This window comes from Monodelphis domestica, chromosome 5, assembly GCF_027887165.1.
Source record: "Monodelphis domestica isolate mMonDom1 chromosome 5, mMonDom1.pri, whole genome shotgun sequence".
NCBI lineage: Eukaryota > Metazoa > Chordata > Mammalia > Didelphimorphia > Didelphidae > Monodelphis > Monodelphis domestica.
In genome coordinates this window covers 249,970,158-249,982,674 of record NC_077231.1, presented here as the reverse complement: position 1 = coordinate 249,982,674, position 12,517 = coordinate 249,970,158, and the positions used below count along the sequence as shown (strand labels likewise).

Here is a 12,517-nt window from a genome sequence, read left to right as displayed (position 1 = left end):
CCAAGTATAGAGTCAGGAAGACTCATCTTTCCAGGTTGAAACCTCAAAATTTACTAGCTATGTGACCTTGGGGAAGTCATTTAAACCCTTTTGATTCAGTTTCATCTCTAAAATAAAGCTGGAAAAGGAAATGGAAAACCACTTTGTTTTGGAGAAAACTCCAAATGGGGTCACAAAGAGTCAGACACAACTGAAAAATAACTGAACTAGTCTGGCATTTAAAGTCCTTTTGTCCTGTGATTCCAACTTACCTTTCCATACTTACTCCACTAATTATTTTCTGATCTTATCCCATACTTACTCCACTAATTATTTTCTGATCTTATCCTGCGCCTCCATCAGAGTTTGTGCATCTATGCAGGTTTCCCCCAGGAATCCATTTCTAAAGAATCTCTACCTACTGAAATTCTTTTCTTTTAAATGTAAGTTCAGGTACTAATTTCTCCATAAAGCTTACTCTGAATATTCAAATTCAAAGGACTGTTTCCTTTCTGAAATTTCTTTACAATGTATGAATCCACAACTGTGAAGATCTAAACTACTATCAATGAAACAAAGTTTCAAGATAACCTCAAGGGAATCATAAAAACAAAACAAACAACAACAAGAACAAACATAAAAACAAAACAAACAACAACAAGAACAAAAACCAACACACTATCCACAGCCAAACAAGGAATCCTTGGAATCTGACAGCAGACCAAAGCAAGTCAGTCCTTACTTTATTTGCTTTATAAGTTTTTTTTTTTATGCCTCCAGTCATAAGAAAGGAAATAAATACATACTGCATAAAAGCACTGATATAATCTATATCAAGACTACTTACCACCTTGGGGAGGGGAGGGAGAGAATCTGAATCACAAAATGTCAAAAAACTATTGTCAAAAATTATTTCTTCATGAATTGAAAACAATGAAAAAAAAACTGGATCTATCCTCTGTCTTTGGTTACATTCTACCTATTATGCTTATTTGTATATACATCTAACATTTGTGAGGCCCACTGAGGAAAGCAGCCATGTATGCCTCAGATTGCTGGCAAGGCCCCAATCTCTCACATAAAGGACCAAAGGTCATCATTAAACCCTGAGTCCCTCCTCATTCAGAAGAGCAAAGAAGTCCTTATAACATCATGACTGAAAGTACCAAATCTTCCTTTCCCCAAGAATAGATTATCAATCACTGTTTCTCAACTTGCTTATTCTATAATAGCAAGCCTGGTAACATTCATATGTGAAGCAATTTTCATAAATATCATCACACACACACCCCCAAAGGATGTTGTAATACTTAATATTTTTATCTCTACAAAAGTCTTTCACTTAGTCATAATAAGGAAAGATCATAGCCTCCCGTCATAGTGCTGTGATTCTTCCACTTGGTCCTTCTCAGGCATGCTGGACTTAATCTTTCCTGTCCTTCCTCCTTATTTCATTCTCTCTCCCTAGCCACTCGCTAGCCTTCCTAGCAGGCTAACTCTCTCTCTCCACGGCTAAAACAGCCCTCAGTTCCAATCACTCATCACCATGCCTCCCAAGCAACACATGGCACCCAAACAGGGACTGTGACAGACATTCTCCTCAAATTGACTGTAAATTCCTTCAAGACCTAAATTAAAGCTGTTTTTCATATTTGTATCTCCAGTGTCTAATCCAGTCCTTTAAACATGATAGGTGCTTACTGAATTTTCATTGAAATTTGTTGGTCAGTACTTCTCTATAAGAAAGAAAAATCAGAAAACTTGAATTATTTTTTCACTTTTTAAAAACCTAGGCTCTACAGGGCAATTATGGGTAACCCAGTAGATACAGTCAGGAGGAACTGGTTAAAAATGGCCTCAGACACTTTCTATCTATGTGACCCTGGACAAGTCACTTGATCCTAAAAGCCTATCTCTTACCACTCTTCTGCCTCAGGATCATATTTAGTATCAATTCTAAGTCAGGAGGTAAGGGTTTAAAAAAAAAAATTTAGGCCCTAGGTCTTAGGTTAAATTATTTTCTCAGTTAAATTTAAATTCAGCATTTATTAAGTCCCTAAGTAAAAAGCACTGCTCAATTTGTAATATAAGAAAACTATAATAATGATATATAGTATAGTAAAAAAAGTGTTAGATTTAGTCAAAGTTCAAATATCGTCTCCAACATTTATATGTCTGACCACAGATAAGTCTTTTAAATTTTCTGAACCTTAGTTTCCTTATCTATAAAATGTGGATAATGGGTTTTAAGTCTTTCATCTCTGGAACTCTTGGCTTCAGGTGCCACTGTCCTGATTGGTATATGCCTCATCTGAACCACTCTTTCTAAAAGTCCACAGTCAAACCTCACTTCACTTATAACTCCATGGCTATGTTCTCAAGAGTTGCCTTGACCACCAGTTCCAGTTTTGAAATCATAATCAAATCAATTCTTTTACTACTCCTAGAAAAGATGTGTTGATCTACCCCTACATGGTCTCAATTCACTTATCAAGATGAAGTGGTGTCACTATATGTATTATCTCTGTCCTTAGAATGTAAGCAACTTAAAGAAACTGTTTTTGCTTTTAAAGCTAGGTTTCAATTAGTATAAACAGTGAATCCCATGAAATGATCCCATGTATTTGAATTTGTACTCTTTGTAATAAAAAACATAGCCCTAAAGAAATACACTGAGCAATTTCAAATATATGCATCTACTTCAAGGATTCATTATTATTACTAATCAAGACCTAGTTGTATTTGTATTTGCTGTAGTAGCACAGTGTTTAGTACCTAGGAAACACTTAATAGATGCTCCTTCTTTCATTAGTTTATTAGTATTGATGAAAAAGTAAGTATATGGTTTATAAGTTAGTAATTATCTCTTCCTTGCTTTTCATTCATTCTTTTGCTACTCAAATTAGATAATGTATTTATTGAGCTTTGGAAACCTTAAAACCCTATGCAAATATATTGTCACATGGTATACAACTTTACCTTTCTCAAGACAGATTTTATACTTTTGATATCTTCAACATTTTCAGAACACTGCTCAATACTCTCCGTTTTCTGGCTTGCCACCAGAACTGCTTGCTTCTTCCACAAGACCTCCAGATACCCATGCCCCCGGGGAGGGATACTTAATCTTTTTTGGGCCACAGACCATTTTGGAAATCTGGTGAAGTCCATGAGATCCTTTCTCAAAATAATGTTTTAAAATACACAAAATGCATAGGATTACAAAGGAAAATAATTATAATGAAATGCTATTGTCAACTTTTTTTAAACAAGTTCACAGATCTCAAATTGAGAGGTCCTACCTACCCTAGTACTTTGAAACTCCCACCAACTCAGGCAGCTAGGTGGCTCAGTAGATAAGAGAGCCAAATCTAGAGACAGGGAGGGCCTGGGTTCAAATTTGACCTTAGACACTTCTAGCAATGTGACCCTGGGCAAGTCATTTAACCCCAATTGTCTATCCCTAATAGCTCTTCTGCCTTAGAACTGATACTTAAGACATAAGTTAAGGATTTAAAAAAGTATCTGAATTAGTGAAACCTCATATTATTGGTAGTAGTCCCCAAACCAGACCATACTTTCTTAAAGGACTACAGATTTAGAGGTGAGATTTTCAAGGTTACTGAGTACAGCCAACTCACCTTTTCACTTCTTTCACTGCAAACTATAATCAAATAAACACAACCAATACTTCTGAAAAAAAGACATTTCAATACTTACTGCTCTATTGATCCAATGAACATTCTTTTGACTTCCCAGACCAAAACAACCTTTTAGGCCACCACTTCTCTCCCCTAGGTATCCCAAGCAATTTAGTTAAGTGCCTTTTCATTAATTTATAGTTAATAATCATTTATTAAATGCTACATAGTGTCAGGGATGGTACTAAGCCTCAGGGGAAAAAAAAGTTTTTAAAAGATACTCCTTGCCCTCAAGGAGTTTACCATGGGGGAAGACAATATATAGAAACTTAAAATGTGCAAGTATGGAGTACAAATGAAAAGCTAATTCTGAGCCTTCAATTAAGAGAGACTTTTGGAGTAGTACTTTGCTTCATTCTTCAATCAAAAGTACTAAGGTACTGACCATAAAAACAGAAGCAATTTTCATGATTAAGTTTCTGGTGAGAAGCTTATCCTGGGGGAAAGTAAGATTTTCCAGAAGTGGAAACCAAGCAGAGCACATAGTAGGAGATTAAGGAGTTAACCTAGCCCTATTCAATTTTATCTTTAGACCAAGTTCTTATTAAGTCTTTATGACAAACCCCTTACTCTGTCTGCCTCCAGTCCAACCTATTCGTAACAGGAGAATGGCCAGTGAGAGCCCACCTTTTATGAGCATACATGGCACTCTAGGTGCAATGCAATCTCTCAGGAAGAATTCAGAACATGGGCAGGTATTCCTTGACTGTTTCAGGTCTACTTGCCATGCAATGAAAGGCTTTTCAGTTGGCTACTGAGCTGAAATTGAGCACACAAACAAGGCCCCAATAACTCAACTGCCATCAGATTTCTGTTAGCCTAATGTTCAAGTAGGGAGGCAAAGCTCTTTTGTAGGCTTCCAGATAAGGAGAACTAGCATCAGTGTCCTATTCTATCTATCCAGATCTACGTAAAGTTATAAGCATGTGGTTCTGCTTTTACTTTTGTAGATAGTGTATTCTTTCCTGTCATAAGCAAGGTAGTACTAGATTCACAACTGACCAAGCCACAAGGGCCACAGTGATAGGAATTTGTGGGAAGCAGATCCTAGTGAAGATCTCTGGAGCTGCTACGCCAACCCACAAGAAGGAACTAGACCCCAGAGTATAAAGGGCTATTACAATCCCTCAAGATTCTAGGGTTAGCCCTAGGGATTGGGGCTGGCTTTTTAAAGCTACAACTCACAAGGCTTCCTACTAGGATTGTTAGTTTAAATCAATTAGTTAAATTTAACTAGCTTTTGTTATAGTTGTTCAGTCTAGTCAAATTTTTGTGATCCCATTTGAGGTTTTCTTGGCAAAGATACTGGAGTGGTTTGCCATTTCCTTCTCATGTTACAGAGGAGGAAACTGAGGCAGTGTTAAGTGACTTGCCTAGGATCAAACAGCTTGTAAGTGTCCAAAACCTGATTTGAATTCAGGAAGATTAATCTTTCTGACTCTTTCTGGTACTCTCTCCAAGGAACCATCTAGCTGCCCAACTAGCTTTTAGAAAGGGATAATTTACTAAGTTATAGAAGGAAGAATTAGTACAAATAAACCTTTCAAAAGTAATGGCATATTCTCCGACTAGTACCTACAGAGTCCAAGGGAAAGTGGGCTCAAGTTTAGAGAATACATATGCCAAAGGGACAGCCCAAATTCTGGAATTCTTTTGTTGGAGTCATTAGGATAGTCCCTTGCAATTTTTCTGCTGGGTTCTTTGTAGAGGCTTTAATCTATGTTCAGTTTCTCTTTTGTTCCATATGCTGCTCTTAACACCATCTATTCTAGGGACCTTATTAGGATACTAATGAGAAGTCCAAAGTCCTTCTGACTTTTTTTTTAATATAATAAAGTCTTCCTCCATACAAAGAATACATAGGATGGTGACAATATTAAGGTGCTTTCCCTTCCTCTCTCTGAATGATTCCTTCTAAGGAGTGTAGCTGAAACACTCCCTTCCACTGCCAGGTACTCAACTTCCTGATTCCAAATAGTCTAATGGTTTTATAAAAATCCTGGAGGTTAAGATCAAATCTATCAGTCAAACTCAATTAACATTCAGCACTCAAGGAGGTAATGGGGGTGGGAAGACCTGGCGGGTCCACATCTAGTGAACAAGCAAGACAGTTCCACAGATAAATGCCAGCTCCAAGAACAGTATCTTTATCACTTACTTTAAGTAGGATGTGGTATTGATACTCCAGGAAGGCCTAGGCTTACAACTACTCTTAGATACACCAGTCTCTTGCCTTTTTTTTTTCTGACCAATGGACTTCAAAGATTCTGGAAATGATTTTGGGTAACAAGGCCTCAATTAAATACAATTAATATGCAAGTCAAAAGGCATCATCAGTAATGTCATTTTGGTCCTTGTAGGAAGGACATCCATCCAACCCACACATATACAAAGGTTCTTTGTGTATATATATATATATATATATATATATATACACACAAAAACTGCCTTTTATTCTAGTCAGTCAAATGTTTTCTTTGATAAAGAAAGACAGCAATACCTTGTAGTTGTTAAACTCTTCAGTCAGGAGTGTGACTTGATGTAGTCTGTTATAGAAAACCCTGGTGTCTACACTAGTAGCCAAAAAGTGCCAAACGATGTAAAAGAACTTCTCTCATACATAGCAGATAAATTTGTACAGAAAATATATATGTGAGAATATGAATAATAAACATATAAGAAGATTTAGATAGATGGATTGGTATTTGTTCTCAGATACCCACATATTTAAAAAATCATATATTCAATAGAAGATTTTTAGTATGCACATGCAAACTAACAATCAATATCAACAACTTGAAGCATCCTATTAATAATTCAGGTAAAATATGCCAAACTAAATCTATGTCCCAGGGGAAAGAATAAAAGAATAGGGAAAAGCATTATTACATACTTTGTTATATGCCAAGCAATGTAATAAAAAAAAAAGCAAAGGCAGGCTCTGACTTCAAGGGTTTTGTACTCTAATAAGGGGAAACAACAGAATCCCTATTAAAAAATACTAAATCTTCTATGTGGGTTTTGAAATTTTTTTTAAATGGTGACATTAGTCAAAATAGGAAAAAAATGTGTCATTTTGACATAAGCATATTATTTTTCTTTTTATAAATATTTTATTTATACTTTTTCTATTCCTTAAATTGTCATTTCTCACTTTTTTCTTCTTCCTAAACAAAGCTCTCTCCTATATCAACTAAACCAACTAGGAAATAAATCAAAGCTTTAGCCATTCCTTATTCTATACCTTATTCCACACTTCTAGTCAACCCTCCTTTTCTGCTGAGAAACTGGTTAGGAATGTCCCTTCCATAGTCATAACTGATCTCTACATTGATCAGTTTTGAAATCTTCAGACTTGTTTTCCATTTATTACTGTGGCAATAATATTAAATTTCTATTTTTTTTCTATTTTGTTCTGAATAAATTAATAAAAATCTTTCCAAATTCCTCTGAATTCTTATTGGTCATTTCTTGGGGACAGACACTGGTCCTAGAATTTCACTGAAATTGGTTAAGAACGCTGATCTAGACATGTAATTTTCTTTTTAAACCGTTACTTTCTGTCTTAAAATCAATACTAAGTATCAGTTCCAAGACAGAAAAGGGGTAAGAGCTAGGCAACAGAGGTTAAATGACTTGCCCAAGGTCACACAGCTACAAGTACCTGATGCCAAATTTGAACACAGGACTTCCCATCTCCAGATCTGTCCTTTGAGCCACCTCGATGCTCCTATACCTGCAATTCTTAAAGTATGGCCTGGGGACTCTTTCAATGGTTTGACCAGGTCAAAATTATTTTCATAATAATACTAAGATGGTTTAATTTTTAACATTGTAAATACCAATAAATATAATCCATACAAAGAAAAATTCTTTGATGAATCATTAGTAATTTTTAAAAGCATAAAAGGGTCTTAAGAACAAAAAAGGTGGGAACTACTGCTAACCATTTTACAAAAGAGGAAACTAAGGCCAAAGACAATTAAATGACTTGCGGTGAAAGAGATAGAATTTGAACTCAGATGCTCTGATTCCAATCAATTGTACTTTCTACTGTACCACCCTAAACTTTTATATTAAAATATGAGACAAAAAATAAGTGTAAGATAGAACAGTACCCATTCTTTTAAATCTACTCTGTTTACTGAATGTGGGTCTCCAACCATTATAGCTAAATATGCAATAAATTACAGCTCAAAAAAGTATTCATCTTCTATTGAAAATGCAGTATTTCTGTAAAGAAGATACAAACTGTAGAGAATAGACAATCAATCTAAACAAGAAAAATATACAGCTAATTAGATTAAAAAAACAAAAAATTGAACTAAATCACAGAAAAATAAAAGTATAACTCATACAGAACAGTAACTGATGGTTAACTAATCTGAAAACTTATATAATATAGTCAATGGAAAACTGAAAGTATCAAACAACAAAACTACTAAAAATCCATCTGAACTATAACAAGTATCACAAAATAATGATTTTAATCAGTTTTATTTCATAAATTCAGGGTTCTTTTCCACATGTAAGAAACTAATTTCAAAACATACTTCAGAACAACTTTAAGAAGTATCACCAGGACAGCTGGATGGTTCAGTGGTTGAGAGCCAGGCCGAGAGATGGGAGGCCTAGGTTCAAATCTGACCCCAGACATTTCCTAGCTGTGTGACCTTGGATAAGTCACTTAACCCTCATTGCCTAGTCCTTACCACTCTTCTGCCTTGGAACCAATACACAATATTGATTCTAAGATGGAAAGTAGGGGTTTAAAAAAAGAGAAAAAAGAAATATCACCTTCAGACTTAAGATAAAGAATGCTTTCCACCATAGAGAAAGAACTGTTGGAATCAGAATGCAGAACAAAGGATACTATTTTTCCTTTCAGTTTAATTGGATTTTTAATTTTGGAGTCTTGATTTTTATATAAGTATTTTCTTACAAAATGAACAACATGGATATAGGTTTTACATAATAATACATGTAAAATCCAGATTAAATTGCATACCATCTCAGGGAAGGGGGAGGGAAGAGAGGAATGGGCAAAATCTGGATCTTATAACTTTAGAAAACTTATGTGGAAAATTGTTATTACATGTAATTGACAAAATCTTTTTTTTAAAAGGAAATATCACCTTTAAGTTTTATAATCAAAGATTCAATTTACAATTATTTCAAAAAGTTTGATAACTGATATTGATAATTAGTGTACATGTTGGTGTTTCATAATTTAATAATAGAATACATGCTGTCCAACATTCTACAATAAATCACTTTTAATAAAAACAAAGTTTAAAATAGTAATAAAAGCAGAAATCAATAACACGAAAGGCAGCAATACCCCAAGCCTTAAACTAATCCTGAAGGGCAACCTATGTATTTAAGGTAAAAAATTTGTTCTTTAATGTAGCTAGGGAATTCTAAACTGAAAGGTGGGATCATGAATTACGGTTACCCATTTCAAAAGCTAGTAGTTGGTCAACGATGGCTTGAACTTACTGAAAATAATTTCAGATGTCTGCTACTTCTCTCAAGAATTAACAATAGTCAGAAGTATGCCTACTATAAGACTTAGAGAGCTAATCTTGAGGTCAATAATGCCAAATGAAATAATTATCTGCAATGATAACAAAAAATGCCTCCAAATAACCTGTAAAAGCAAATTGACAATTTCTTTAAAGTCACTTCAGGATTTTTTTATCCAGGTTTAGATATTTCAAAATCCACCTCTTTTTTTTTTTCAACCTATCAAAATGCTTTAACTCTGTACCAAAAACATATATAGTTTAAGGTTATTTTATCTACCTAATCTTCCTCCTAGGATCAGTTTGATATTCATTTGTTAAAGGGGGGAGTGGGGGAGAGAACACAATTGAGTTAAAGCACAAGTGAATATAACAGTTTTTTAAAAAGTAGACACCAAAAAAAATAAATCAATGGAAATAAAAATATACAAGAGTCACACTTGATGGTGGCTTGGAGACAATTGGCATATGAATGTATGGTAGTTAATATCTAATTTCAAAACACAAAGAGGCTGGAGACATGTAATATTATATCATAAATGTATTAATACAAATAGGAAAGAGAATTAAAAAAAAACATTGTGCATGCTGAGGAAATGTTCTTTCACATGCCTATAATGACCATCTAGAAACTATTTTTCTCAAAGAATCATCTGCCTTAAGGATAGATTTTCTGCTATCTTCTTTTTTAGTCTACTTTTTTCATATCTTCCCTATATCTTATTCTTTAGTAAAGTCAATTCCAAATAGAATAAAAGACATAATCTTTCAAAATTTGGGTATTCAAATAGCTTAGCATCTAATCCAATCCAATTCAGCAAACAATTTCTAAAGCACTTACTATGTGTTACAGGTACCCTACAAATGATGGTGATATAATCCCTTCTCACAAAGTAGATTCTACTTAAGATAAACAAAATCTAAGTTCCAAAAAATCAAGAGGGCTTTCAAAGTTTAATGTTCAGTGTTATGCTTGTACAATGACAAGTTTATGTCTTATCTCCATTTAGTCTACAACTCATGGATCCTGGACTCCAGCTGTTCCTTAAACAAGTTACTCCATCTCCAGATAGCTTTTTTCTTTCTTTCTTTCTACCCACCCCCACCCCCCACGTTCTGTCTTAAAATCACTACCAATTCCAAGGCAGATCTGTAAAGGGAAGGCAATTAAGGCTAGTCGACTTACCCAGTGATACAGGTAGGTAGTGTCTGAAACCAAATTTGAACCTAGAACCTCCCTTCTCTAGCTCTGGCTTTCTATCCCTTGAAACACCTAGCTACCCCTCTTAGTTGCGTTTTCAGTTGCTGTTCATCATGCCTGGATTTCTCTTCCTCCTCATCTTCTCCTGGCTTCTTTGCTTCCTTCAAGTTTAAACTAAAACTCTACTTTCTACAAGAACTGGTCCTCCTTAAAGTAAATGATATTTCCCTCAATTTATGCAGTTTCTATCTTGCTGTTACCTCCTCCGATTAGATTGGGAGTTTCCAGATCGCTGGGGCAACTTTTGCCTTTCTGGATATCCCCACCATTTAGATCAGGGCTTGGTAAATAGAAAGCACTTAATAAATACTGACTGGTTTGATTTGACTCCATGTATGTAGGGTATGTCTGAGGCACACACGAATCCTAACAAGGTAGCAGTACTTTAATGCAGCTTCCTGACAATGTAAATTTCCAGAGGACAGAAGCTAACCCGGTAAAAACCACTTTGTGGGTCCTCAAACAGAAACAGTTTGAGTAGGTCACGCCTGGTGCACAGACATCTTGTAGGCACTTCTGCTGTGTTAGGGGGAGGGGACAGGGTGCAGTCTTCGGGTGCCCTTGCATTTCCTTGGACCCTAGACGCTGAGGAGGATGAGGAGTGACCCATCTTCTAGGGGCGCCCAAGAGAACAAAGTGAAAACGTTTCCTGTCGGGGGGTTCATTGAGAGCATGACCTAGGGGCACCCCCCCCATACACACATGTGTATGTTATACGCATGCACACATATTCGCGTTATATTTATACTCCACACTGCTTACTTCTTCCTCGTCCTCCTCCCTCCCTCAGGAGAAAATGAGGCCAAGGAAGGGGCGGCCAAGGCCGCTGGACAGATGAGGCCTGGGGCCTGGGCCCGGGCGGTTTCCAGGGCCCCCACTCGGACCCCCGCCTCCGCCACCCAAGGAGGCCGGCTGGGTTACGCCGGACAGACGCGGTCCTCAGCGGAGTTACCTGTCTGGAGAGACCGGGTAAGAGGCGTGGAGCGGAGAAGACCAGACCAGGCCGGGCCGGGCCGGGCCGGGCCGGGCCGTGGCTGTCAGCTCGGCCCCCTCCTCACGGCGCTGCCATGACTGCGCTGCCCCGCCTGCCCCCGGCCCGCGAGCGAAGGTGTGGGAAGGGGGGACCCCCGGAACGGGGGGGAGGGGGTCCGGCGCCAAGGGAGGGGGCAGGGGCCCGCCGGGGCCGGGGAGCCCCCCGCGCGCCCGCCACTCACCAGGCCTCCCGCGCGGCCACAGGGACGAGATGCGGGTCCTCCGCCGTCCGAGGACGCCCCCGGAGCGGAGAGGGGGAGGGGAAGGGGGAAGGGAGAAGGGGAGGACCCGCCGCGGGCTGGGTCGGCTGGTCGCTGTCCTAGTCCTCCTCCTCCTCCTCCTCCTCCTCCTCTCTTACCCCCCCACCCCCGTCGTATCTCCCTACTCCAACCTCCCTCTCGGCTCTCGAGGAGATGGTACCATCCGAGGTACGGCGAGCGAGAAGGGTACAACTTAGTGCGATTGCGAAAAGCCGCCCTAAATAAATAAATAAAGACAGCGAGCTAGAGAGCTATGAGCCGGATCTACCCGACCCGGGAGGCGGAGGCAGCCAGGGAGTTCTCCGTAGGACCGGGACGACAGCAGCGGCGCGTCGGAACCGGAAAAGGGGTGTCTCCCACTGCCCTCCTCCCACGCCTCAAACCCCGCAATCTCCCACGCACTCCACACCCTGTGACTCAGAACCTTGGAGTTCCAGAAGTTAAAGACGCCCTGCTAGGACCCCGAGTCGGAGATCCCATGGTTGGGGACCCTTCATCTCCTCCACTATCCCTCTAAGGCACTCAAAAACACACGAATCCCCGAGAAATCCCCCTCAAGCTCCCTCTCTCCCACCTCCAAAAACTTCCGCAGCGTGGATTCCCCATCCTCAATGCCCCCGAACGGGCAAACAGTTCACATAACTTGGGGTAACTTGGCACCCACTGTGGAAGGGGAAGGAATAAAACATTTTATTTAAGTGCCTTCTCTCTGTCAGCCACTGGGCTAAGGAGTTTCCAAATAGTATGAGGAAGGCAACG

The 12,517-nt window shown here is 38.5% G+C and overlaps 1 protein-coding gene across 3 annotated transcripts in view; it reads right to left on the bottom strand.

The window, feature by feature from the left end:
* Window positions 1–12,073, bottom strand: part of CUL2 (cullin 2) — a 122,361-nt gene extending 110,288 nt beyond the window's left edge. The window contains exon 1 of one of the 3 annotated variants that reach the window (XM_007504739.3): window positions 11,681–12,073. The gene's annotated coding sequence lies outside the window, so the exon portion shown is untranslated. Of the gene's footprint in view, window positions 1–11,228; window positions 11,252–11,418; window positions 11,559–11,680 lie in introns of those variants that run through there. The other 2 variants (XM_001366362.4, XM_056800035.1) reach the window with 2 other exon arrangements.
* Between the last annotated feature and the right edge of the window lie 444 nt (window positions 12,074–12,517).